The 26,445-nt window shown below is 37.8% G+C and overlaps 1 pseudogene; it reads left to right on the top strand.

Annotated features, from left to right (window-relative positions):
- Positions 1 to 22,544: 22,544 nt before the first annotated feature.
- Positions 22,545 to 23,322, top strand: LOC118856038 (annotated as a pseudogene).
- Positions 23,323 to 26,445: the final 3,123 nt, after the last annotated feature.

A 26,445-nucleotide genomic window follows, 5' to 3' on the forward strand; every position in this document is an offset into this window, starting at 1 on the left:
AGCCACTTGCCCAGAGTCATACATCTATTAAGTGCTAGAGGCCAGATATGAATGCAAGTCTTTCTGACTCCAGCCCTGACACTCTATTCACTGTACCAAGTAAAAGTCTATCAAAAAGCATTAATATCCTGTTTGTTTACCGAGCTAGGAACTAGCTCCATCATAGTGATAATAGCTAGTATTTATTTACTTTAAGTATTAACTTATTAATTAAATTAAATAAATAATATTAAATAAGAAATTAAATTAAATAAATAATATTAAAATTAAGTATTTAACTACTTTAAGGTTTACAAAAGGCTTTTATAACTATGATCCCATTTTATCCTCACAATAAGCCTGGGGAAATAGGTGATACTACCATCTTCATTTTATAGATGAGGAAACCAAGGCAAACAGACACTTGCCTGGGTCACCTACTCAGTAAGATTCTGAGGTAGGATTCAAACTCAAGTCCTCCTGATTCCAGGCCCAGCATTCTGTCCACTATTTCACCTACCTAAATCTTTGGAAAATTAAAGCTGGTTGTCAATGAATGTTAGTTAATTGAATGTATGACTAGAGGGAGCATCTACATTGATGAAATCAAAGATCTCTGAAAAAAACGGAAGTACCTAAAGCCAACTTGGCTATCCTTCATCTAAAGACTGTTAAATCTTCATCAAAATAATTAGTTGGATTGTGGAAAATGTATGGACTGAGGAAGTCTGTTCTTTGTAATCATATTATTTGATCTTTGAGATCTCTCCAAGTCAGAGATTATAAGAGTTGACTTATAGGCACCATGGATCATATATTGGGGAGCTAGTCTTTTTTCTGTCTTCTTGTTTTTCTATTATTCTCTGTTGACAAAGTATAGGGTCAAAGTTTGTCAATATAAGACATTTTCTCCAATCTGAAAAAAGGTCATCCGACATCTTGGAAGCTCTTCTTTCCTTTGTCAGACTGAACTACTTAGGCATTCTGACTTATCACTATCAGGTGGTCATTCCATTTTTGTAATAATTTTGTCTTTGGCAAAGAACATGTTCTGGCTGTAATAAGCCATGGACAAATCCATTCAAAACATACAATTTCTCATGCATTTTGTGGTCTTTGTAAATAAACCATACATTTGTTATAATGTGAATGCATTTCAAAAGGAGGACTATATAAAGCCCCAATTACTCTTATTTAATTGACAATTTTTTGAGGAAAAATATTTCCACTCAAAGAAAATGAAAATATAAAACCTTTGGATTTATATAGTATCTTTTTATGGAAATGAGTAGCATATTAAATCCTTATTCCCACTTTATACAAATTCACAAAATATTTTCTGGAGTGACAAACATTCAAATCCATGATGCATGTGACTTCAGTTTTATATTTCTGAATCAATGCATGTAATACTGCCATTTTATTTAATTGCTTTCTATTAACTTCTTGAAAAAACATTTTCGTGTCTGTAACATAAAATTAACTAGTATTGGTGAGCAGTGTTATAATAGATGACTTCTAAGGTCCCTTCAATTTCTCTGCTTATAATCTTATCTAGATGAAGTAGAGAAAGATACATGCATCTGGCCCCATCTTATAGAAGTAAAAACTGAGGAACAAGGAAGTTCAATGACTTGCCCCCACACAGCAGTCAGTGGAGGAAATAAAAAAAGCAATGATAAGAATCTTCCTTACTTTTAATTAGCATTCAAATTTTTTGAGGGAAAAGAACTTTACATGGCAAAAATGTAGAAAGATGCAATCCAATGTACACTGGGTGATCTGACATTTGATATTCTTTGAGGGTAGTACCTAATCATAATTACTGATAGAGGAGTAAAAATATTGTAAGGCACCTGGAAACAAAGTGTGTGCCCGTAGGGTGTAAAATGGATGAAGGAACTGTCATATTTATGCGATGAATATTGCTGGACAGTTTGAAATGATGAATGTTAGTAATTCAAAACAGCACAGGGAAATACGTTATCAACTGATACAGAGTTTAAAAAAGTAGAGTGAGAAGAACAATATATACAATTGAAAATAACAATATAAATGAAAAAACCACTAAAGGGAAGTTGAATTGGATGTGGACCTGGGGACATATCCTATCTCTGCTAACCCCTCTGGGCTTGCTTCCTCATCTGTAGAATGAAGAGATTGGGCTAGATGACTTTTAAAGTCCCTTTGAGTTATAAATATGTAATGTTGTAACTATCCTGATTGGTTTTTTTTAGTTATTTTATTTCTTCATAACAATGTATGATTTAATTCCAGTAAGGAGGTAGGGGGCACGTTCAGAAATGATGGTAATGCAAAACATAAACATAAAATGATGGCAGTAAAACTCTATTAAATCAAATTCTATATTCAATCAGAATGATATTATGTCACCTCTCCTTTGCAAAAAATTTCTCTTTCTTTCTGAAATGTGGAGCAAAGTTCCTAAAGTTTGACTAATAAGATAAAAGTAATGTACCACAAGTAGAGAGTACAACACTAACTCTGCAAGGTGGAAAGGTGTAATTATATCAAATTAAACTCATTCCAGCCACAAACTCAGTCTTTTCTTCATTTGGCTTCTCTCTAGTTTAATTTTAATCCCTCCCCAAATTACTGGGCCATTTTAATTTTCATTTTACAAACGATCTTCAGTGAATTCCCCATGGATAATTTTCCATAAACAATTAATTTTAATCTTTCTTTTTGGGCATCCACGTGAGATTTATCAGCTCTTTGCTTGATGGGAAGAGATTCCAAATATTTATTAAGAAAAATGAGATGCAGGAGAAGCTCTCTCCTCCCCTGAGTTTTCTTCAGTGACATCTATAGCCTTTATCATCCTTTTTCACCTCTAAGAAAAATGTAAAAACAGACAGATACAACTCATGGCCTGAGACTCCAAAAGGGAATTAGGTGCAAAATGAAATTGAGGTCTTAAGAGTGGAAAGTATGACTATCTGATCATGAATAATCCCAAAGAGGAAGAAGAGGGAATATATAGAAAGAAGCAAATGGAGCTGTATAAGCAGTTTTTCTGCAAGTTTGATTTTAAAGGCCTGGATCACAGAGTAATGGCTGATGCCCCAGTCTGGGGAGCATGTGAATTACTTTGCCTGCTTCAGACCTCAGTGGACACTTGGTGAGCTTATTTCTAGGCATGAACAGTGAAAGTCCCCTTACCTTGTTTCAGACCATGCTCGTGTGTCCTCTGACAGTTTTATCTCAGCTTACTGTATGGTGACAGCAAAAATCCAATTGAGTGCTGAGGCGGAACTGAAAATGCATACAAAGGTTTGATTGGACAGTCTCTAGCTCTCAATCCTCCAGCTTCCCTCTGGATAAGGAAGGAGCTTCCAGTTCTGTTTCCCAACTTCTACCACCTCTGAATACATGGTACCTTTGTTTCTTTTGCTTCTTGTATTTATTCTTTCCCAATCTCAGGATAATGAGTATCAGGAGATGAAAAAAACACGAAGTTATAACCTTGTGGGTTCCAAAAAGTCAGAAGAACTATCAGGAGTGTAGCTATGGAGATAGAAACAGAGGCTGCTGACAGCCACAGTAGCTGAGTCTGCTAAGGAGCCAGACCTGAGGAACAACCTCCTTGACCCAGACCAGCCCTGACTTGATCCTGCAGTAGAGACACCATGCCCTGCAAGCAAGGAAGCAACTTATCCACTGGCCACACCACACCCAGAAGTAAACTTGGCTGGGATATCATGAAGGGAGAAGACACTATCTATTATAGACAGGAAATGCACCTGCTGTCAGTCTGGTGATGGAGGCTAGAATTTTTATACAAAAACATTTTAAGTTTGAGACCATTCTCCCCAGAGACCGATGATGTGGGAAGAGGTGAGAGTGTGGCACCCATTTTTTACTTTGATCCTTGCTATATCTTTTCACTAAATATCACTTTGTAAGAGTTAATTGATGTCTACTAGTAAATTGATATTGGGGAGATGTTAGCGGATTCATCAATATTGGAGAGCATGCTGGATGGAGGGTCATGAGTGATGAACCTCCACTCCTCAGAGTTACTCCTTGAACCCAAAGAGAAGAAGTAGAAAGCTATCCTGTGGGGATCCGGACTGCCAGTGCTAGTGAGAATATAGGGAAAGCTGCCCTAGAGGGGCAGGCTGCAACAGTATCAGAAACTAGATTTGGAAGAGACTTTAGAAGTCATCTTTAAAAAGACCTTAATTTTACAAATGAAAAAAAAAACTAATATAGAGATGAAAAGACTTTCCCAAGGTCACATTGCTAGTAAATGGCAGAGTTGATATTTGAAGTCAGACTCCTAGCCTCTAAAACCCTTTCTTTGGTGTCACTCTGGAGAAGTAAGTCACTAATGACAAATAAAAATAAATGAGAAAAACCAGTATGAACAATGTCAGGAAGGCTAAAGACCAGAAGCAGCTAAGGTGGGTCAAAAAATGCTAAGGACAACAAAAGGGTTTTCTGGGCTGTGTTTGGAGTGAGATGAATCAAGAAAGGTTAGGCCCGCTGTTTGGGGTTAATGTTAACAGATGATAAAAAGAAAACAAGTCCTTAATTCCTATTTTGCTTTCATCTTCTTCCTAAAGAGCCAAGATCTTTAAACTAGGAAACAGATTATAAGGTGGAAGGGGCTTAGATATCATGTCATCCAATCCCGTTATTTTACAAATAAAGAAACTGAGTCCCAGAGAGATTGCATGACCGATCCTGATGAGGGAGTTCAGACTCAAATAAATTAAGTGAATTCCCTTTGTTTACATAGCTAGTAAGAGTCAGAGTCTCCTGACTCTAAGTCTAGCACTCTTTCTTCTATACGCAGGTAAATATTTAACAACCAACTCTCTTTAATACAAAACAAACACTACCACCACCAGCAAAGAGCCCAAGATACTTTTAGGTTTGTTTGGATTTTCTCTATCACATTCTTTAGTCTAGACAATCAAGAAAACAATAATTCAAGGCGTAATTTGTAATATTTGTCAATTTCTGAGGTATAAATGATCACACTGAAAAATGTAACAGTTGGCTCTTATGAGCCAGTATGAGCTGGCTTCAGCATGTGTAGGATTTCAAATATTACATCAATGTTTGTTTAATTTTATTTAATCTTCTGTTGCTCTAGAGAACACAATTTGGAGGAATAGGAGCAGAATAAGGTTCAACAAAAAGATAAACTTTTTGACAATGAGCTGTCCAACCATGAAATGGGCGAGATAGTGAGTTCTCTTTTACAGGAAATGTTCAACTAGGTGCAGTAGAAGTTATTCCTGAAGTGAGCAGAAGATTGGGCAGGAGACTAGTGACCTCAAGGATCACTTCCAACACTAAGGCACTATTTTTATGAGTTGTTTCTCCTATTTTTTTATTGCTAAAATTCACAATTTTTGACCAGTTGTCACATGGGCATGGCATATGGAAAGGAAATCTTATAATTATACCAGAAATCCACAGGTAGAATTAGAGAAAGACAGATAATTGCTAAACCTGAGGACTGCTGAAAGCAGCTCCTTCACATTGACTACTAGTTAGGCTCAATGTCGAAAGGTAAGAAAAGTTGATTATGCACCAAGTTCCTGTAAGTTTATTTTAGTTTTCTTTTTGAGTGAAAGGAATTTTCCTGTTTTCCATTACTATCTTTCCCTTTTCTTCATTCTTTTTGTTTCTGGGTCTTAAAATGAAATAGAAATAGACAAGGGCTCCTTGGTTTCCGTGCTAGTCAATGAATCAACTACCAATAATAGGAAGCTAAGCTGAATATAAAACATACTGGCCCCCAAGAGAAGGTAGCTGATCTGAGCGATTATGTCTAATATAAATCGTGGGCTTAATCCAATGGCACTTGATTAAAATGATTATCCCACCCCTTTGACGATTTTTTGCTTCCGAAACATGGAAAACAAAAAAATCACTATACTGTCCTGAGCACCAAGTCACTTTATTAAATTGACATGCTTTTCTGTAGCATATTTCTCTCTTTTCCATCCTGCACATAATTGTGGTTTGTGGAAGATTTTGAGAGAGGTATTCTGGGAGCATTCGTGGGGAATAAAAAGATGAAATTATTCACCATATTTCTTTACTTCCCCTTCTTTCCCTGCCCTCATATCCCCACAAAGGCTGGTGGTAAATGGTTGTATCCATCTTCACTTAAAACAATCAAACAAAACACCCCCTCCCTAACCCCAATCCTACAAGCCAGTGTAGAAGGTTCACTGTGGATAGAGGATCAGAACACCACAGACCACGGGAATGTGACATTTGAGTCTGTGGTTCCTTATGTTCAGTAACTCTGAGAGAAGTCAAGGGAAAGGATTTGAAGAGTGGCTGATGAAGGCTACTTTGTAGTAGTGCCGGCACCAGAGGAGTATGTGATGATGTAACCCGGACTTCAATTGGGAGGCATCTTATGGATCTCATATTGGGTTCTTTTGAGGAGTTACTAAAGCAATAGGCATTCAGGGAAGGGAGAGAGAAATTGTAGTCAAAATAGGCAAGAGAGAATTAATGGAGGGGATATTGAATTGTATTATGAAATAATCATAAGAAAGAGATTTGGAATGATTAATAAAGCTTATTATTCTAGCACTTTGGGCCCAGAGGGCTGGGATACTGCACTCATTCCTTCTCCCCAAGAAGCCCTTCTGCTTTGGAGTCATCCACACTGATCCCAAGACAGGTCAAGTCCTTAGAGAAGTCTGGATTTTAATAAGCAGGGAGCTGGGCTTCTTTTTTCATATTTTTCAATGAATTAAACCTCCAACCCAGCATCCCAGGGATACATTATTAAAAGCTTCAGTTTCAGCTCATCTAAGCTTCCCCAAAGTGGAGAGTAAAAGCTATTCAATATACAATATGAACCAGGTGTTATCACGTGTAAGAGGCAGCTAGACTTAAAGTGAGGAAAACCTGAGTTTCAAATTCAGCCTCAGATACTTATTAACTGTGTGACTGGACAAACCACTTAACTTCTTTCTGTCTCAATTTTCTGTTCTGTAAAATGGGGATGGTAATAGCACCTACCTCTTATGAGAGTAAAATGAGATCATATTTGTAAAGCACTTTGCAAACTTTAAAGCTCCATGTAAACGCTATTATTATTATTAATACTAGTAGTAGAAGTGGTGGTGGTGGTGGTAGTAGTAGTGGTAGTAGTAGTAGTAGTGGTAGTAGTAGTAGTAGTAGTAGAAGTAGCAGTAGCAACAGAAATAGCAGCAGCAGCAGCAGTAGTAGTATGGGACAGGTACGAATATAGTACTCAAGAAAGCAATGCTAAAACACCAAAGACACTCACAAGCATGCATTTACAGAACAACTTAAAACAGAATTTAGTACTCTAACTTCTAACTACTGTTTTACTTTCACAAGAGGCTGATATTTAGACATAAAACAATTAGTAGGACTACTACTTAGGCAGCATATATCTCATCTCAGTGTTCCATCCTGTCCCTTAAAGTTCTTGTCTTCTGGCAAGCCAGGCCTGGGTCTCAGATTCCTCTCGTCATCTGCAGCTATCTTCTCTAAGAAAAATACTTTACTTGACCCCAGATAGCATCCCTTAAGGGGACCATGACCCTTGGATCTCCTGAACCCACACAAGGCCACCTAAAGAACAATGTTTGATTGCCCACCCAGGAAAGGAAACACAAAGTAGAAAAGTGTCTAAGCACAAGCTCTCCTAGTTGAGTCGGTGTTCCATCTGGTACAAGCCATAGATTCAGAGAAAAGAGCACCACTCATTCCCACATTCCCTGCAAAGTAAGTCTAGAGACAGAGTACTACTTGCTACACAGGAAAGGTGAAGCAAGAGAGCAAGCAATAAGCTATCTCTTCTTTTTAACTAGTTTAGCACCCCTCCTTCTGCTACCATCATGGGGCTGAGAAAGACCAAAAGACCACCCATGGTTTGCTGCACTATACCAATGACCAACTCCTTTTGGTGCCAAGTCACCACAAGAAGAAAGAAGCAAGGGAACCATCACCTTAGGTGCATCCAGTTACTGCCTGATCACCAGGAAGGCAATTTTGCACATGTATCATTCAAACCCTATTTAGATGATCAATTCAAAGTTTTCAGTGATTAAGTAAATAGTACTAGTTTTTTCTTTCCCTTCTGGTTACAGACGTATGCTCGGTATGATGACTTATTTATAAAAGGTGCTTAATAAATATCTGTTGAATTTAAACTAATCAACATTCTTTGTGAGTCTCACTTGCCTCATTTATAAAATTAAGGGGTTGGACTAAATAAAGTCTATCCAAATTCTAAATCCTATTACTTGGGCAGTCTTCCAGCCCAGTACATTCATTTTTGCGAAGGAGGAAATGGAGGTCTAAAGAATCAATAAACCAACCAATTAGCAACCATTTATGAAATATTTACTATGTGCTGGACACTCTGCTAGATAGTGGAGATGCAAAGGCAACAACCAAAACAATCTTTGCCCTCAAGATACTGTTTTAAGGAAAGGGGTGGGGGGAGGGGAGTGTGTAACATTACACATATAAATAAATACAAAACATTTTAATGTCAGGAGGACACTAACTGCAAGGGAGGGTTATCAATAAAGGTCTAAAATAGGATGTGCCTCTTGAGTTGGGCTTTGAAGAGAGCTAGGCAATCTAAGAGATAGAGGATAGATGGAAGTGTATTCTAGCAATATGTGTATGTGTATTATGTGCATGTATACATACATATATATACACACAATCTGCAACTTCTGTATATAATGACTATATTTGTATTTACCTTTATGCTGATGCTGAGTATGTATGTATGAATGTATGCAGGTGCATATATAGGTATATGTATATAGAAATGCTTGTGTATATATTTACTTTCTCCCCCATTACAATGTAAATTCCTTGCTAGTAGGGATTATTTCATTATTTGTACTCATATTGTTAGCTCCTAGCACAGTGGCTGGCACATAGTAGGTGTATGTAAAACATATACACATATACATCCATCCATCCATCCATATGTATGTGTGTGTATGTATATACATACATACATATATATATATATATATATATATATATATATATATATATGAAATATGTGCACATTAGGTATATCTATGTGTATACCTGTCTGTTCTCTTCTATCTTTTCCTACCACTGTTGAGCAATGAAAGAGCAGATAATTTACCTTGGGGAAAACACCAGCTCCTCCACTCCAATCCTCTCAATCTTAACCCCAAAAGAACCTAAGAATCTTTGGGTTTACTTTGTCTTTGGTTAAGGAAATATCTTACTGTTTCTTCTGTTAAATTAGCCTAGTCAAAACTTTGAGAAAAGCATATCTGCAAGCCCTAGCAGTTATTTGAAACAAATAAATGAGTAGATTTCCTGCTAATTGTGTTATCAATGAATTTCTTATATATTCATTGCATACTATTTGTATTATTTTTGTTGGGAAATAATTTCAGAAAATAATGTTCTAGCGTAAGGAAATTTATATTTTTACATGTAGACATATGTATACATACATATTCATTCATATTTATTTTTATTAAAATTACTCACTCAGTGGTCTCTTTTTTATCAAGGCTAAGTGATCTCTGGACATCCTTGTTGTTTACCAAAACTATCAGCTCACCAATATCAACACATCATAAGACCCTTCTACCATCTAGGGCCTAGAAGTCTCTTCATAGACACATATTCAAGAGCAGTGACAACAAAGAATTACTAGAGATAAATTTTAAATTTGTCCTCTGATCTTTGAGCCCCAAATATATAAACATCCAACTTTACTACTACCCAATAGACATTGAAGTATAGAATCAATGGAGTCATAGAATATTAACATTAGAAAGGACTTTAGAGATCATCTAATCCAAGCTCTTTTCAGAGAGGAGGTAATGAAGGCCAACGAATTGCCTCATATTACAGAACTAATTAGTGATAGTTGCAGAAATATAGAATGTAATAGTTGAAGGAATCTTAGTGGCCATTTAGTGCTTTGCATACACAGAACTGAATAGATTTCTTTATTTCTGGTTGGGGGGGGGTAGCTAGGTGGATAGAGCTCTGACTCTGAAGTCAGGAAGGAGAACCTGAATTCAAATCCAGCCGCAGACACTTAGTAGTTATATGACCCTGGGTAAGTCACTTACCCCTGTTTGCCTCAGTTTTCTTATCTATAAAATCAGCTGGAGAAGGAAAGAACAAACCACTCCAGTATCTTTGTCAAGAAAACCCCAAATGCAGTCATGAAGAGTCTGACACTACCAACTGACTAAACGACAATAATATTTCCCATGATACCATGATCTCAGTGCAGTACAATGGAAAAAGTGTTGACTTCAGAGTGATGTGACTTGGGTTCATATTCCAGTTCTACTGTCTATGGACCCACAAAGGTCACAGTCACAAGACTTTTGTTTTGGCAAGTCATTTTATATAGAATGATGCGATGGAGAGAGATGACCTCAAATTTCCCTTCCGATCTGAGTATATGACTCTATGACTTTGTAATGTAACCTGTTTAAGCCTTGGTGTCTTCACCTTTAAGATGAAGATGGTTTAACTTAATGACCTCTAAGTGCCCTTCCAGATAAAAATTCATAATTCCATGATCATAAGAACACTCAAAACAAGTAAAACAATGAAATAGAGTTTATAAATAATGCAATATACAGTCCTTTATGTAAAAATATGATGCCATTAATGAACAATTGTATACACATCTTATATCCCCCGTTAGACTGTAATTCCTGACAGTCCCAACCAGGGCTAAACCATCCTTTTCTTCACTGCTGGGTCTTACACAGAATAAATGTTATTAGTTGTTGAATGAATGGATCATTAATTAAACACATATTTAAGTCTCTCTCATTGGTGGTAATAAATTGTACTGAATCTTCCACACTCCTTCATCAGACAATGGGTATATGTTGGCAAAACAATTGATGGAGATTATGGGTGCAGTTTGTTATCATTTCTTTTCCTCTCATTTGATCAAACCTGTGGCTTTGGCCTCCCTAAATACCATGTTCCAAAGCTGAGTCTTAATATTTACTCATTGGATGGGATTGGATAATTCACATCCAAGGCAAAGTGAGGACATTATCATATGCTAGTCGCTATGTTGAAAAGAATCATGATAAATTATTGTTCATAAAGCCAAAAGATTTTCTTAAAAGACATATGAAAAGTTGTGTTTCATCCATACACGTTGTGTGTTACACATTTCTGGCTATAGCACAATCGTCAATCACATGGAAAAAAATCTAGATACAAAAAATCCAAGGGCAGAGCTTTCCTTATACCCATGAGGAGTTGGGTTGAGGGGAACAGAGAACAAAAGAATTCACTACAGTGGTCACAAACAATGCAGAAATAGCATCAGGCTAGGAGTCAGGAGACCTAGGTTGGAGACCTCGCTTCTTATCAATCTGCTGTGAGATATCTTTTTGTTTGTTTGTTTGTTTTTGGCTCACAATTTTTTTTCTGTTTTGTCACTGAAATGTAAGAGTGGAATTTTAATACATTTCAGTTTACTTCTGTAATGTCAGGATTTTTTTTAAATTAAAAGATGGAGCTTTAAAAAAGTGGCAATTTATTTAACCCCTTTGAGCTTTTGTGTTCTCATTTGTAAAATGAGGAGATTGGAGTAGTTCATTTCTAAGTTCCCTTCTAAAGGAAACATGATTCTTTGATATGCATGAATCATAGAAACAGACTCTTTGTGGTTACATAATACAACCCGTACCTGAGCTGGAATCCCCTCCCTCACCAAGAATTAGCAAGATCTCATAGGATCACAGGATTTTAGATTTAGGCCTGGAAGGAACCATAGAGGACATTGAACTCAACCTTTAAAGGGGAGGAAACTGAGGTACAAGGTCCAAGTAAAATGTCCAAGGTCATATAGTAATTGTTGGAAGCAGGATTTGAACCAATATCTCACTGACCCCATGCCTTGTGTCTTTTTGACTATGCCATGCTGTCTGAAGAGCTGTGTTTCATCACCGGATATCACATATCTCTGACTATGTCACAATTTTAAATTAAAGTGGAAAAACCCCATCAAAACTTGAAGTGCATACATCCAAGTACAGATCTTTCCTATATTGTTAGGAGCTTCCGAAGCCTCGTAACTATGCTCGGGGTTCCCCCCAAGCCCCAGGCCTCTGCCTAAGCAAAGGACCTGATCTCGCAGACAATGTACGGGGCGGGAGCCCAAAGATGGTGAAGGACTCCGTTTATTATTTCAGCAAGCAGCACATTTATACCTTTAGTGACGTAGGTACATTCTTTGGTTACGTGGGTGAAGGACAGGTGAAAATTCAATACACCTGGGTCCTAGGACAGCCCCGACTCTGCCTACTCTCCTCCCCTTCTCTTCTCGCGCTACCCGAAGCTCCCTGCGGGCAGGCAGTCCAGCAAAGAACCGGAAGTTCCACATGCTCTGCCAGAGAGCCGGAAGTTCCACTTGGTCAGGCAGGTCAGGCAGGTCCGGGCACTGGCAAAGACCTGGAATTGCCAGGGAGGCAACAAAGGCGAGGCCCCTCCTCCTGGTTCCACCCATATCCCAAAGCCCTGAGTTTTTCTCAGCAGGCCCCTGGGGCTGGAGGTCCGAGGAGGACAGGGCTCAGCTCTAACTCGGCCCGCAACACTATATTACCTGTCAATTAAGGCTAAGAGAGGTTAGATGAATTGCCCAGGTTCGTTTGCCTAATAAGTGACTCTGAGTGAAGGAGCATCTAGTAACTTGTCTCCTGTGTTAAGCAAGTCAAAGGCAGGATCACTTGTAGAGGGAGAGAGTAGAAATAAAAGACTTAGAAAGAAAGGGAAAAACAAGAGAAAAAGTAGAGAAATAATGTGGTGCCCTGATCTTTTTCTATTGTCAACAGAAGTGGGCAGTTAATGCTATTAATAGTTATCCTACTGACAGGAAACTCAGTGCCCCTCTTATGATAATACTTCCTGCAGAATATTTTCTTTTTAAGTGTCCAAATACATAACATATGTATGGAACTGAAATTCAGCCTTCTATAGGAAGAAGACAGGATGGCCAAATACCAGAAGAGAGAACACAAAATGCAAGCCTGCAAAGCAACCTTCTTAGAGGCAACCCTGGAATATCGAGTGACAACTTTTAAAGAGATGACTGGTTTTATCTGCTCTGTGCAAATAATGGCATCTCTACTTGGCAGCTCTGCCAGACACTTGGAGGGAAGAAATGACTAATAACTTCACACACAGTGAATAACAGGTGTCTCTTAAGAGAGAAGCCTGGGAGAGGCCCCTTTGCAAACTCAGTGCATGCACCAAATATGATTTTTAAGGGCTTATCCTGAAATACCACTGGTTTATCTGCCTTTAGCTGACAAAGTCAATGCTGGATTTTTGCTGATGGCAAACCTTAGAATCCTGGGACTAGCAAGAACTGGGAAAGATTGTCTAATTTCCTTCTACTGTGTTCCATCCAAACTGGACTAGACCTTGTGTCTGTCATCCTGCTCTTTCCTGCTTCTATGTTATTTCTGATGATTCTGCTCTTCTTGTCTGGAATGCCCATGCTACCCAGAGGGCCTCCCAACCCCAGCCACCCCTTTCCCTGCCTGTGCCAAACACCACCACCACCAATTTCCATCAGCTGAAGTATTTCTTTTACTTCAAGATCCCCATAACCCCTTTCCTCCTATCACTGGTTGAAAGTGATCTCTGTCCTTAAATTTCCCATGGTACTATGGCTGAGTCTTTTGTTTTGCATTTATCTCAGTTATTTTGTATACATTTCCTCTCTGCCCCCCCTTATTTAAAAGAGCTTATGTCCTGTATTTAATAAAGGCTTAATGAATTTAATTTAACTGATTTGATTTGAATTGAATTCAATCTAGGCCACCATCCTTATTTAGACTAGGGGTTCTTAACCTGGGACCCCTGAATTGGCTCTCTTTTAATATTTTGATAACTGTATTTCAATATTAGTTTATTCTATATTTTATTTTACAAATTTACATTGTCCTGAGAAGAGGTCCATAGGTCTCACTAGCCTGCCAAAAGGGTCCATACTATAAAACAGGTTAATAACCGGTACTTTAAACACGATAACTTCTAAATTATCCAGGAATTACCCTGTTTCTAAAGAAACCCAGAGAAGTTCCTGCATATTCCCTTCTGAATCTTCAGAACCCTTATTGGGAGGTGATTCTTTCTCATATTTAGCCAGTTTGAGCCCACCTTTTCTGTTCTGCCATAAGTCAAAATGGAAAAGATTGATTTACCTTATGTGATAGGAATACTTCCTATACCCAAAGACCACTATTAAGTCATCAACTCAGTATTTTTTTCAGTTTAAATTATACTACTTGTCATCTAAAGTTTCAAGCCATAGATTCAGTTGAGGAAATCATTCTTCTTAAAGACAATTAACTGTAGTTTTCCATGATGTGAAAAGGTGAAGGGCAAAAGTAGCATAAACATGACAGTGTATGATTGTAATAGCCTTGTCTCCCTAACTCATGAGCTAAGGGAAGTTTTAACTTTTATAGCATGCTTCCCTCTAAGGTTTTTGGTGCTCCTCTAATGTCAAGAGGACTGAATCCAATTTATTTTTCCAGTGGTGTGAGACATTATATGGTCTAATGTTCTTCAGTTATAAGAGAGTATTTGGGCAATACCTTTTGTGCTGTCGTGTCTCACTCTCTGTGGCTACATTTGGGGTTTTCTTGGCAAGGATACTGGAATGATTTGCTGTTTCCTTCTCTATCTCATTTTACAGATGAAGAAACTGAGGCAAACAGTTAAGTGACTTGCCCAGGGTCACAGAGCTAGTCAGTGTCTGAGGCCATATTTGAACTCAGGAAAATGAGTCTTCCTGACTCCAGGTCTGGTACTCTATTCACTGCACCTCCTAGCTGCCCTTTGTTCTGATAGACCCAGCTTTGCTATTTCTAATTTCAAAGAATCTACAAAATTATGACTGTAAACAGCCATAAGCCTACAAAAGAGATAAACAACTCTCATTAAAAAATTATCTAAGAAGAAATTGAATATTTTGATATTCTTTTAGTTCAATGTTGAATGTCATACAAATAAGAAATATTCATGGATTAAATAGGAAGATATTTCATTCAGTTATTAAATCATTGAGCACCTACAAGGGGCAAAGCATTGTGTAGAAGAGTATTGGACTTGAAAGCTATATTCAAATCCTTTGCCACTTACTAGCTACAGGCAAGTGAGTTAAACTCTTGGTGCCTTGGAATGTTATAAAATTTTATATTATTATTGCTAGCATTGAGGAAGCTGGTGGTACAGTGGACATAGTGGAGGGCCTGGAGTCAGGAAGACCTGAATTTAAATCTAGCCTCAGATATATATTAACTATGTGACCCTGGGCAAGTCATATAATTTCTGCCTCAGTTTACCTAATTGTAAAATGAGAATAATAATTGCACTTACCTCAAAGGGTTATTGTGAAGATCAAATGAGATAATATTTATAAAAAGTGCATAGCATAGTGCTATATAAATGCTTATTTCCTTCTCTCCTCCTCCTCCTCCTTCTTCTTCTTCTTCCTCTTCCTCTTCCTCTCCTGCCTTTTCTTGTTATTACTACAGAACCGCAGAACATCACAGCTAGATGGGTCCTGGGAGTCCATCTGCCTACCTGTTCAATCTGAACAGGAATTCCCTCTGGAACATCACTCACCAATGATCATCCAGTTCGCAATGAAAGAGCCACAGTGCTTTGAACCCATTACCATGTGAGGAAGTAGGTTCTACTTTTGTACAGTAATAATTGTTCAGAGATTTTTCATTATTTTAAGTCAAAATCTGCTCCTGTACACCTAGTTCTGATCTTTGGGGCCACACATGTCTAAACCTCCTATGAAAGTCCTGAAGAAAACTATTACATTCCTTCAAAGTCTTGATATAAATTCTTTAACCATGTCTAAATAACAATGCCTCACATTTTTTTAGTGCTTTATAGTTGGTGTATAAAGCACTTTCTTCAACAACCCTGTGAAATATACATATGGACATATATATATATATGTACATAAATATATACATAGATAGGCATAGATAAATATTTAATATTTACCTAATACTTTAACATTTGCAAAGTGCTTCACAAATATTATCTCATTTGATCCTCACAACAACCCTTGGAGGTAGGTGCTATGATGATCCGCATTTTATAGATGAGAAAACTGAAGCAGACAGGGATTAAGTGATTTGCCCAGGGTCCCACAGCTTGAAAGTATTTTGAATTTGAATTTGAATCTAGGTAACACTAATACAACAATAACAGCTAACTGCTTACTATGTGCCAGGCACTGTGCTAAGTGCTTTACAATTATTACCTCATTTGAGCCTTACCACAACCCTGGGAGTGCCCTAGGTTCTGTTATTATCCTCATCTTAGAGATGAGGGTAGTGAGGCAAACAGGAGTTAGATTACTTGTCCAGGATCATACGTCTAATAAATGTTTGAGGCTGCATTTGAATTCAGGTCTTCCTGACTCCAGGTCCATCTACTGTGTCACCTAGCTGCCAACTGATGTGTTAGACCCATTTTACAGATGAACAAAGAGTCTCAGAGAGGTTGATTTGTCCATAGTCACACATCTGGGTTGGATTTTGATAGTTCTGAATTTAAACTCTAGTCTTCTATCTCTAAGTTATATTTCCACTAAACCATGCTGTCTGTCTTATACATCATACATGTCATAATGCATGTACATATTATACATATTGTATATGTATTTTTCTTGAGCTAGAGTATTAGCATTTTAAATTGGCTAGCTAAGATTAATTTAATTGGGGGTAAAAAACTCTTGTGCAAAGAACAGAGAAGCAAAAAGTTCTTCGGGGTGCTACATCCACATATTGCATGCAACACTACATAAATCAGGGCAAACCCTAACCTTCTTCACATAAGTGAGACCATGGAATAAAATAAGATGTAGTCTTCTACGGGACTAGGATCCCATGTACAAGTAGCTGGTTGATACAGTGGATAGAGTTGAGGATGCAGAATCTGGAAGGTAAGTTCAAATTCTGCCTTAGAGGCTGACTGACTTTGTGACCTTGGCCAAGTCATTTAACCTGTCTACGTGCCTCAGTTTCCTCATTTGTAGAATGGCAGTAACAATATCACCTTCCTCCCAGGATTGTTGTGAGACTAAAATGAGATAGCATTTGTAAAACACTTTTTACCCTTAAAATGCCATATAAATTATTAGCTACTATATTAGCTATATAAAATGCTACATAAATGCTAGATAAAACTGACTTCTTATTCATGAGTATCAGAACCTTGGCATACAGATTAGCTTTCCATTGTTGGAGCTAATAGTGAAAAGACTATCATAGACCATCTGTTTGAGTCATTGGGTGCTAAAATAATGACCAACAGCATCATAGGTGGTGACTAGTACTGTTATACCAGAAGTGAGTGAGACACGCCACAGAGTATAAGTTTTGAATGGAGAAGTTTATTAGCCGGCGGTCATTTGGGAAAATTCCCAAATCTAATGACCACATTTAAACCGAGAGGGTAGTTTATATAGACAATACAGGATTCAGTGCTTAATTATCTCTTAAAGTTTACATATGTTACTTTGCAGACTCAGCAAGCCTGTGTTATTTCACTTTTTATGACCATGATACGTTAGAGGAACCTCCTGAATAGATTGTAAATACAACATATCAGATAGTTGACAAAGTGTCAATTGGAATTACAACCCAGGATCTCTGTGTCCAGTTTGCCATACATCCCACAACATGACTCATGAGATAAGAGCTAGGAACAGTCACATAATTCAAAAGAATATCTGGGGCTGAGGCTTTCATCCTTCAAGGCCATAGGCAGACTGAGGGATGCTCCAGCTGGCTTTGTTGAGAGGAGAGATAGAGTTGTCTCTCAGCCCACTCAGTTAGTTAAAGGAAGATCGTTAGGCTTTCCTGGTAATTAGCTTACATTCCTTGGAAATGTCTTAGGGGCCCAAGACACTCGCCAAACGGCAGGACTGGGGTTTGCAGTTAGTGGCTGGGGGCAGGGTTTTTCTAGCAATAGCTGGCTGCTCAGGTATTACAGTACCATTAAGTTGCTATGCACCATTGCCAGCATGCTCTCTTCTACTTCTCTCTCTGTCTTTCCTTCAGAATTCCACTCTAAAATGGACACTATTGAGAGGTCCTGCTACATTGCTTTTATCCACCCCACCCCCAACTCTACCCCAACCCCCACTCCAGTGATATGAGGCAGATTCTTATTACTTTGACATCTAATGCAAGGATCTCAATTGGCAGTATGACTTCAGAAGGGCTTCAATTTCACTATAAAGATGAAGATAGTTCTGGGGTTCCTACCTAAATAACAATTGTTACTAAGTAATAATTTTATCATGCTACAAGCTTCACATAATGTGAATGGGGCAAGCAGCAAACAAAAGCCGTCAAGTCAACTTTTTTGGTTAAGGTTTTTGGGGTAGGGTAGCAGTGGAGACCAGAGAACGCAAGGTTATTTGGAGGGAAAGACTACAAGACATCACTCTCTGTTGGGGTGACAGAGATCCTAAACACTGGTCTCCGCGGGCAGACACCCCAAGACATTATGAGTTAATAGCCAATTAGACTGCCAGTGCGAAAGGGCTCACCTTAGGTAGAACCTCTGAAGAGTACCTTGAGTTCCCTATTTTAGTTAATTATTCTTGAAAACTAGGTGTTAAGCTCAGTTGTTAATATGTTGTTGATGGGGTATAAGAACAATCAGCACCCTTTAAATCTCAGTGCCCTAGGCCAAAATTCTGATCACCTCCCCCACAGTGAGAACTCTCCTTCTAATTTAAGCAACTTATATAGTAGCAGCTCCTCACTCTAGAAACAACTGAATAGTTCATATACACTTTGCTTTAGAGTTTATTTATTTGTTTTAACATAAAATTACAAATAGATTATTATAACTTCAGCATGACTGTTTTCCAGGTTTTTTATGAGCATCTTTTCACTTTATGGAATAAATGATTTCTTGCCAAAGTTGGCAATAAAGTTAATATTAGTAAAATGAATCTTATTTTTCTACATACTGACATTATAAAATTAAAACTATACTCCAATGGGAAAACACCCCTCAAGAATCTGAGCTGATAGTGTTTCACAATGAAGTGGTTGAGATAACAAGCAATTTAAGTGGTAGGTGAGTATTGAAGTACGAGCAAGGTTATGTATATGGGGAATGATGGAAATGGAATTACACAGATTATAATGGACCTTTCGAGGTCACATTTGCATTGGCATCAAAGAATGAAAAAAGACAAATATCTTGCAGACTATTTAGATGTCAGTGGGGCAGCAAGCATTTATTAAGCACTTACTATGTGCCTGGCATTGTGTTAAACAGTGGGGGTATCAATATAAGCAAAAAGAATGACAGTCCCTGCTCTCAAGTAGTTTACATCCTAATGGAAGAAGACAATACCTAAAAGGGAAGCTGAAAAGCAGGGAGAGAGGGTTAGGAAGGGAAGTATCCAGTACAGGAGTATGATGAAATTCATATTGTGGCCTGTTGATATTGCTGCTGCTGGCACAAATGAGGGCCATCTAATTAGAGGGAGGGAGAGCAGAGGTGGAGGATATTTTCCTCTTCATGCATATGCATTATAAATATTTTCTTCAATGAGAAAATTGGAAGGACCCGGTAAGGAATGACATTGCAAAAAATGAAAATGACCATATCTTAACAGACTACTGGTTATCAATGTAGTGGCCCTATCAGCAAACATTTGATCTCCTTATCAAACAGAAAGACACAGCAACCAAAGTCAACACCACTTCTGAATACAAACTTATTTGCAAGTCATTATGGAAGAAAAGAATAGAAAATTATTAGCATTATCTACTCACAAAAATAGCAAGACTCAGTTAAGGGGCAAATATGTCTCCTAGCAAATTTAGATATTCCCAAGAGCAGTATGCAGATGAAAGTAGAAGGAGAACAAAATAAATATGGAATGGAATAGATCTGCCAGACTTTCCATAGTGGTCTATTCTAAAATAGTAGAAATACCACATTTGAACTCCATTGCCTCAAATATAAGACTCAAGAGAAGCACAAGAAGGTAAACAGGAAAGGGAAATCATATGGATCTTAAGGGTAAACTCTACATTCCTACAAGGGAGATGAAACTTGTAACTTATAAAAACTTTCTCATTATTAGGGCAGTTAGGAGTATATATAGATAGAGGGCACAGGTGAGAGTTCAGTATGAAGGGATGATATCTAAAAAAATAACGTTAAGGGGAGAGAAAGAGGAATGCATTGAGAGACATGGAAAAGGAGGGGTAGAATGGGGTAAATTATCTCCAATGAAAGAGGCAAGAAAAAGCTTTTACAGTGGAAGGAAAGATGGAGGATTGAGGGGGAGCAAGTCAATCTTGCTCTCATCAGAATTGGCTCAAGGAGGAAATTACATGCACACTCAACTGGGTATAGAAATCTATCTTGCCTTACAGGAAAGTAGGAAGGGAAGAGAGAAGAGAAGGGGGGCGCTGTGATAGGAGGGAGAGCAGAGTGGGGGAAAGGATAGTCAGCAACAAAACACTTTTAAGGAGGGATAGGGTGAAAGAAGAGAGAGAGAACAGAATAAGTGGGAGTGGGAGAAGAGGATGGAGGGAAATACATTGAGCAGTCATAACTGAAAAAAATTTTGAAGCAAATTTCTCTGATAAAGGTCACATTTCTCAACTCAATTAGATCAAATTTATAAAAATAGGAGCCATTCTCCAATTGATAAATGCTCTTCCGACGAAGAGCATTTCTGATGAAGTAATCAAAGCTATCCACAGCCCTATTCTGAGAATGAGTGAATGGCAAATGTTGGAGGGGATGTGGGGAAAATGAGACTTTAATGCACTTTTAATGGAGTTGTGAACTGATTCAACCACTCTTTAGAGCAATTTGGAACTATGCCCAAAGGGCTATAAAACCATGCATACCCTTTGACCCAGCAGTGCCTCTACTACGTCTGTATCCAAAAACAGATTTAAAAAATAGGAAAAAGACCTATATGTATGGAAACCTTTATAGAAGTTCTTTTCTGGTGGCAGGGAGTTGGAAATTGGGAGGATGCCCATCAATTGGGGAAAAGCTGAACAAATTTGTACTATATGGTTGTGATAGAATACTATTCTGCTATGAAAAATGATGAACAGGGTGCTCTCAGAAAAACCTGGAAAGACTTACATGAGCTGATGCAAAGTGAAATGTATTGTTTACAAAGTAACAGCAACATTGTAAGATGATTAGCTGTGAACTACTTAGCTGTTCTCAGCAACACAATGATCCAAGGAGTTATGATGAAAAGTGCTATCCATCCCTAGACAAAGAATTGATGGTGTCTGAATAAAGACAGAAGTATACTTTTTAAAACTTTTTTCTTGAGGTTTTTTTGGTCTACATTTTCATTCACAACATGACTAATATGGAAATATGTTTTGCATGACTACACATGTATAACCTATATTGAATTGCTTGCCTTCTGAATGAAGGGGTGGGGAGAGAGGAAGGGAAAGAATTTGGAATTCAAAGTTTTAAGAACGAATGTTAAAATTATTTTTACATGTAACTGGGGAAAAATTAAATACCAAATAAATCTTTAAAACAGCTTAGAGTTTATTAGCTAAATGGTTTTCTTACTTTCAGTTTTATTAATCTCTCCTTTGATTTTCAGGATTTCCAATTTGGTGTTTAATTGGGGATTTTTAGTTTGTTCTTTTTCTAGTTTTTTTTTAGTTGCATGCCCAATTCATCAATCTTCTTTTTCTTGATTTTATTGATTTAAGCAATCAGATATATAAAATTTCCCTTAGGTACTGCTTTGGCTGCATCCCCCATGCATATATTATGATTATATAAGATCCCATGACAGGTGCAATTTTGTTCAAAAAACAGTTGAGTACTATAACCAAACCGAAAAATAAAAATGGAGATTTATGCTTTTTGAATGTATTTGGGTGCTGACAAGTTTTATAGAGGATGTCTTGCACATAATACAAATAGAAGAGGGATTCTTTTATAATACTGAATTTCAATAAATACTTCTATTTGCTGATGACATTATTCTAATTACATTGGCTCTTAAGATACTACAAAGTCTCTTTAATAAAGTGATAGATTCTTGAGAGTGGCTTAATCATTCACAAGAAAAAAAAACCAAGTTGGATGGATGAAAAACAAATATAGTCAAATAACAACGTAGTCTATGGAGTTACTCCACATAGGTACATTTGAAAGGAGCTCCAGATGAGCTGGATCAAAAAATTGAGTAGTAGGAGATGACAGACTACGCTGGATTGTACTTGAGAAGTTGTGTAGCACTTCATTGATCCTACATTGTTTGCCATCTTTTTGATATCAACATTTTTCTAGCAATGCTATCTGGCTGTACATCGTGCACAAAGTGATCTCAGCAGAATTGAAACTCAAGGTGACCCAAAGGGAAAGATTCAGAGTGGGAGCAAGTAGGTCCTGACCCTGGAGCCCCATAATCCTCTGATCCTTCCATCTTCAACCAGGACCTGTACGGACCTCTGGTGAAGATGGCAGTGGCCATGGTTGAAATCCTGGGCTGCCAGCTATCCACCATCCAGGCTGTTTGCCATGGCTCCAAGGCTGTCACCTGAGACGTTCAAGTCATGCACTTTGAGCAACAGAAGCTGATGGCAGTGACCCAATATATCTGCCCCCCCAAACCTGACATTCTTCTATGTTGTCTGCCCTGCCCTCCCAAGCCACCATCAGAGGAGCTGGGCTTGAATCAAACTGCTCCAGAGGGATGTGACAGAAGTTTTCAGAAAAAAACAACTGAATGATTGCTGTCTTTCAGAATATAGCCTTGAGTTCTTAGGAAAAGCTCCTTGTCAGGTACCAGTTTTGGAAGAACAACATCTCCATGAAGGTCTTTGCCAATTCAATCCTGAGGCCATTCCTGGCAGAATCCAAGTACTCAAACCTGCTGCCCATCTTTATTGAGCATAACATGCTGCTAGTAAGCTCAGAATCCAAGGCCAAGGAGATGCTTCCAGTCTTGAAGACTATGCCTGTCCTACCACAAGTTGGTGGCTGCATTGATAACACCATCCTGAGATATTGAGGTTTCCTGAATTATTGAAAACTACCCTGGAAATCTTTGACGCAGGGGGAGTTGGTGGGGAGGGGCCTGACCCTTCTGCCATCTCAGACCCACTCTCTCCTACAGCACCAGCCCGGTTAGCTGACTGCCTTGTTGGATCAGTACATCAGACAGTAGTCCAAAGATGACAGCACAGCACCCAACACTGGAGAGCTGGATCCCCTGACCCTGTAACAGATACTTAGCTGGGCAGGTCTCAGTATCTATAAATGTATTCTGATTTAAAAAAATACAGTATCTCCTTGAATAGATATGACTTTATTTCATGGTATGCACGAAAGCTTGAAAGTGAACATGGGAAATCCTTATATTCTTTCTTCTATCATCACATGCCCAAATTTATATCACCAACAATGACTTGTACTCATTAAGTGACAAAAAAAGACTTCCTCAAGACTGCCCATAAAAAGAATAAGCAAAGGGAATGGAGTAGTCTAAGGACCACATTATACATGAAATAGTTAAAGAAGAAAACAGAGAAAGATTTCTAGAATGTTGGGTATATAGAGGATTTATGGAAAGACATGAGCAAGATGAAATGTGTTTGGGTATTGGAGGAAGAGAGCTGGAAGGAGAGTTTGCAATCTACAATGGTGGAGAATTTATGATGTGATTGCAAATCCACTTAAATATTGAAGTAGAAGACTATTCTTCACAGTTTAAAAATAATTATGAGGAACCAAGGACAAAAATGAAGTTTCTTTCTTTTTTTTTCTTCTTCTCAGGCAGTTTGTTCCATTAATCTTCAGAGAGGTTAATTAACTTGCTCAAGGTACACAGCAAGGTCAGTGAATATGTTGGGAACCAAACCCGGGACAAAATAGAATGAATTAGTAATGCTTTTTCCCAGTAGTCCCTCAACCTGTGAATTATCAGGCTTTTAGAGTACTGTGAAATGTTACACTGAATCTATTTAAAAAAAACACCCCAACAACTCCTGTGCAGAAATTGCCTGGGAATTAAAAACATCAGTGGTTAATATTCTTATTTCCATTATGATCCTGTTTGTGAAGACTATCTTGTTTTATTTTTCATATTATGGCTATTGCTGACTCAGGACGCAAGGAAGAACAAATTGTGTAATTTGAGTTGAGAGGAATCTTTTCTGCAGTTGTTCTTAAATAAAAACACATATAATGAGCCAAAACCTGCCTGGAGATCTGTGTGCACAGCTCCCATTGACGTCACTTGGAAGTATGTGTGGGCAGAAATTGGCCCACTTACTCAAGCATAATCTTTTGAAAACTGAACATTTTAAAATCCTTTAATCTCAAGCTACAGTAGGTAGAAAGCAGCTATCATACATAACTTTTCTTATTTACTTGGAAATAAACTCGTTTAGAGCTCTGAGAGGAATAGTCTTATAGGAATCCTCTCCATTTGGAGACTAGTTACCTCTTTTTAAAAACAGATCCAAATACAAGAGTCCTTAAATAGTTTATATAGTCCAATTCTCTTGTTTTAAAGATGAGGAAACTGAGTTTCCAATATATCGGGTGACTTGGCCAGGATCACACAGTGAATTGGTGGTAGCCTTGGCACTGATGCCTGTATTCCTAACCAGGGTTCTGTCCACAATAGAACAATACAATAGGACAAACATCTCTATTCTGTCTTCACATAGATTCTCAATCTTACAGTGTTTGCCTGGGAGAGTCCACTCCCCAGAAGTGGCTAAGGGCTAGACATATAAGGGGCTGACAATGATTCACAAAAATAGAAATAATTTGGGCCAGAGGGTAGGGGTGGAAAGCAGTTGAAACCACTGTGGGATTCAGCCAGTTTGTACCAGTTTAGTAGAACTGGTACCTAATTTTAGGTTGAGTTCTGTGAACCGATTGTTGGGGGGTGGGGGGGGCAGGGCCTACACCAGCCATGTCAGCGGCGGTGGGAGTGCCTAGGCTCAATTCTGTGAAGAACCGGTTGTTAATTTATTTGAATCCCACCACTGGTTGAAACTCACTAGAAATGCTTTGATCCAAAGGAATTAGAATGCCAGACAAATTAAAGAATGAGAGAGTTTCTCAACTGTGAGAACTTAACAGTTCCAAATGTACTTTAAACATAACCCACATGGGCAATCTCTAGGAGTAAGAAAGCACCATCCTTTCTTCCCCAGGTTCATTTTGGCAAACATGTGTTGGTCTATATTATATGACCATTCATTACAAATTATTCCAAATTCAGTTCACAATGAGTAACTAACTAGACAGAGATCAGTCAATTCTGGAGTAATAATTTATATATTTACAAGTATATATCTATTTATATCTGGGCATACTTAGACACATACACGTGTATATGTATATGAATGTATGCATGTATGCACATATGCATGCATGCGTGTGTATGGAGAAACAGAGAAGCAGCATGGAGAAAGTTATTTTTTTTGAGCCAGGAAGACATGGGTTCAAGTCTAGCCTTTGAGAAATGCTGACAAATATAACCTTGGGGAAATCACATAACTATTAGTATTTTAAGAAATTCTTTAAGATACAAAGCTGCAGAAAAGGTGTTAGCTTGCATTGGTAGAGGAGGTTTTCTTATCTAGAAATTGCATATATCAGTGAAATCACATATACACACATATATGTATATATAATGTACATATGTATATATTTATTTTACATATTATATGTACATATGATATATATCATATATAGACATAGATATAGACATATACCTATATCTATATTATAGGCATGTTATAGGTATGCCTGTAATAAAGCATATGACTCTATCTATCTATCTAGATATAGGTATATACCTGTATTATAGGTACACATCTATAGGTATATATCTCTAAGTATATAATAGAGATGTAGGTATATATCTATATCCAAATCTGTGATAGATGTGTGTGAAACAGATTATGAATTTGGAACTAAAAGTTATTGTAGAGGTCATGTGGTCCAATCAGATGAAGAAACTGAAGCCCAGAAAGGATAAATGACTTTCCTTATGTCATACAGATAATAACAAAGCTAGACCAAGAAGCAAGGTCCTCTGGCACCAAATGCAGTGCTCCATTACACCACACTGCTTTCCTATATAGGCAGGTGAAAAGTTAAAGACGTTATATACCCTATATATCTTATATGCCAGAAGTTGTTGGTTTTTTTTAAACCTGTTTTTAGAACCTGTTTTTAACCTCTTTTAGAAGCCACTTGTGGATCTTATCTCAAACTAACTTTTAATGCACAAAATAAAATACATAGGATTATAAAGGAAATCAGATATACTGACATACAGTTAATAAAATACATTTTTTAAAAAGTCCACAGATCCTAGGTTAAGAACCCCTGCTC

This window comes from Trichosurus vulpecula, chromosome 7 (genome assembly GCF_011100635.1).
Source record: "Trichosurus vulpecula isolate mTriVul1 chromosome 7, mTriVul1.pri, whole genome shotgun sequence".
NCBI classification, from domain to species: Eukaryota; Metazoa; Chordata; class Mammalia; order Diprotodontia; family Phalangeridae; genus Trichosurus; species Trichosurus vulpecula.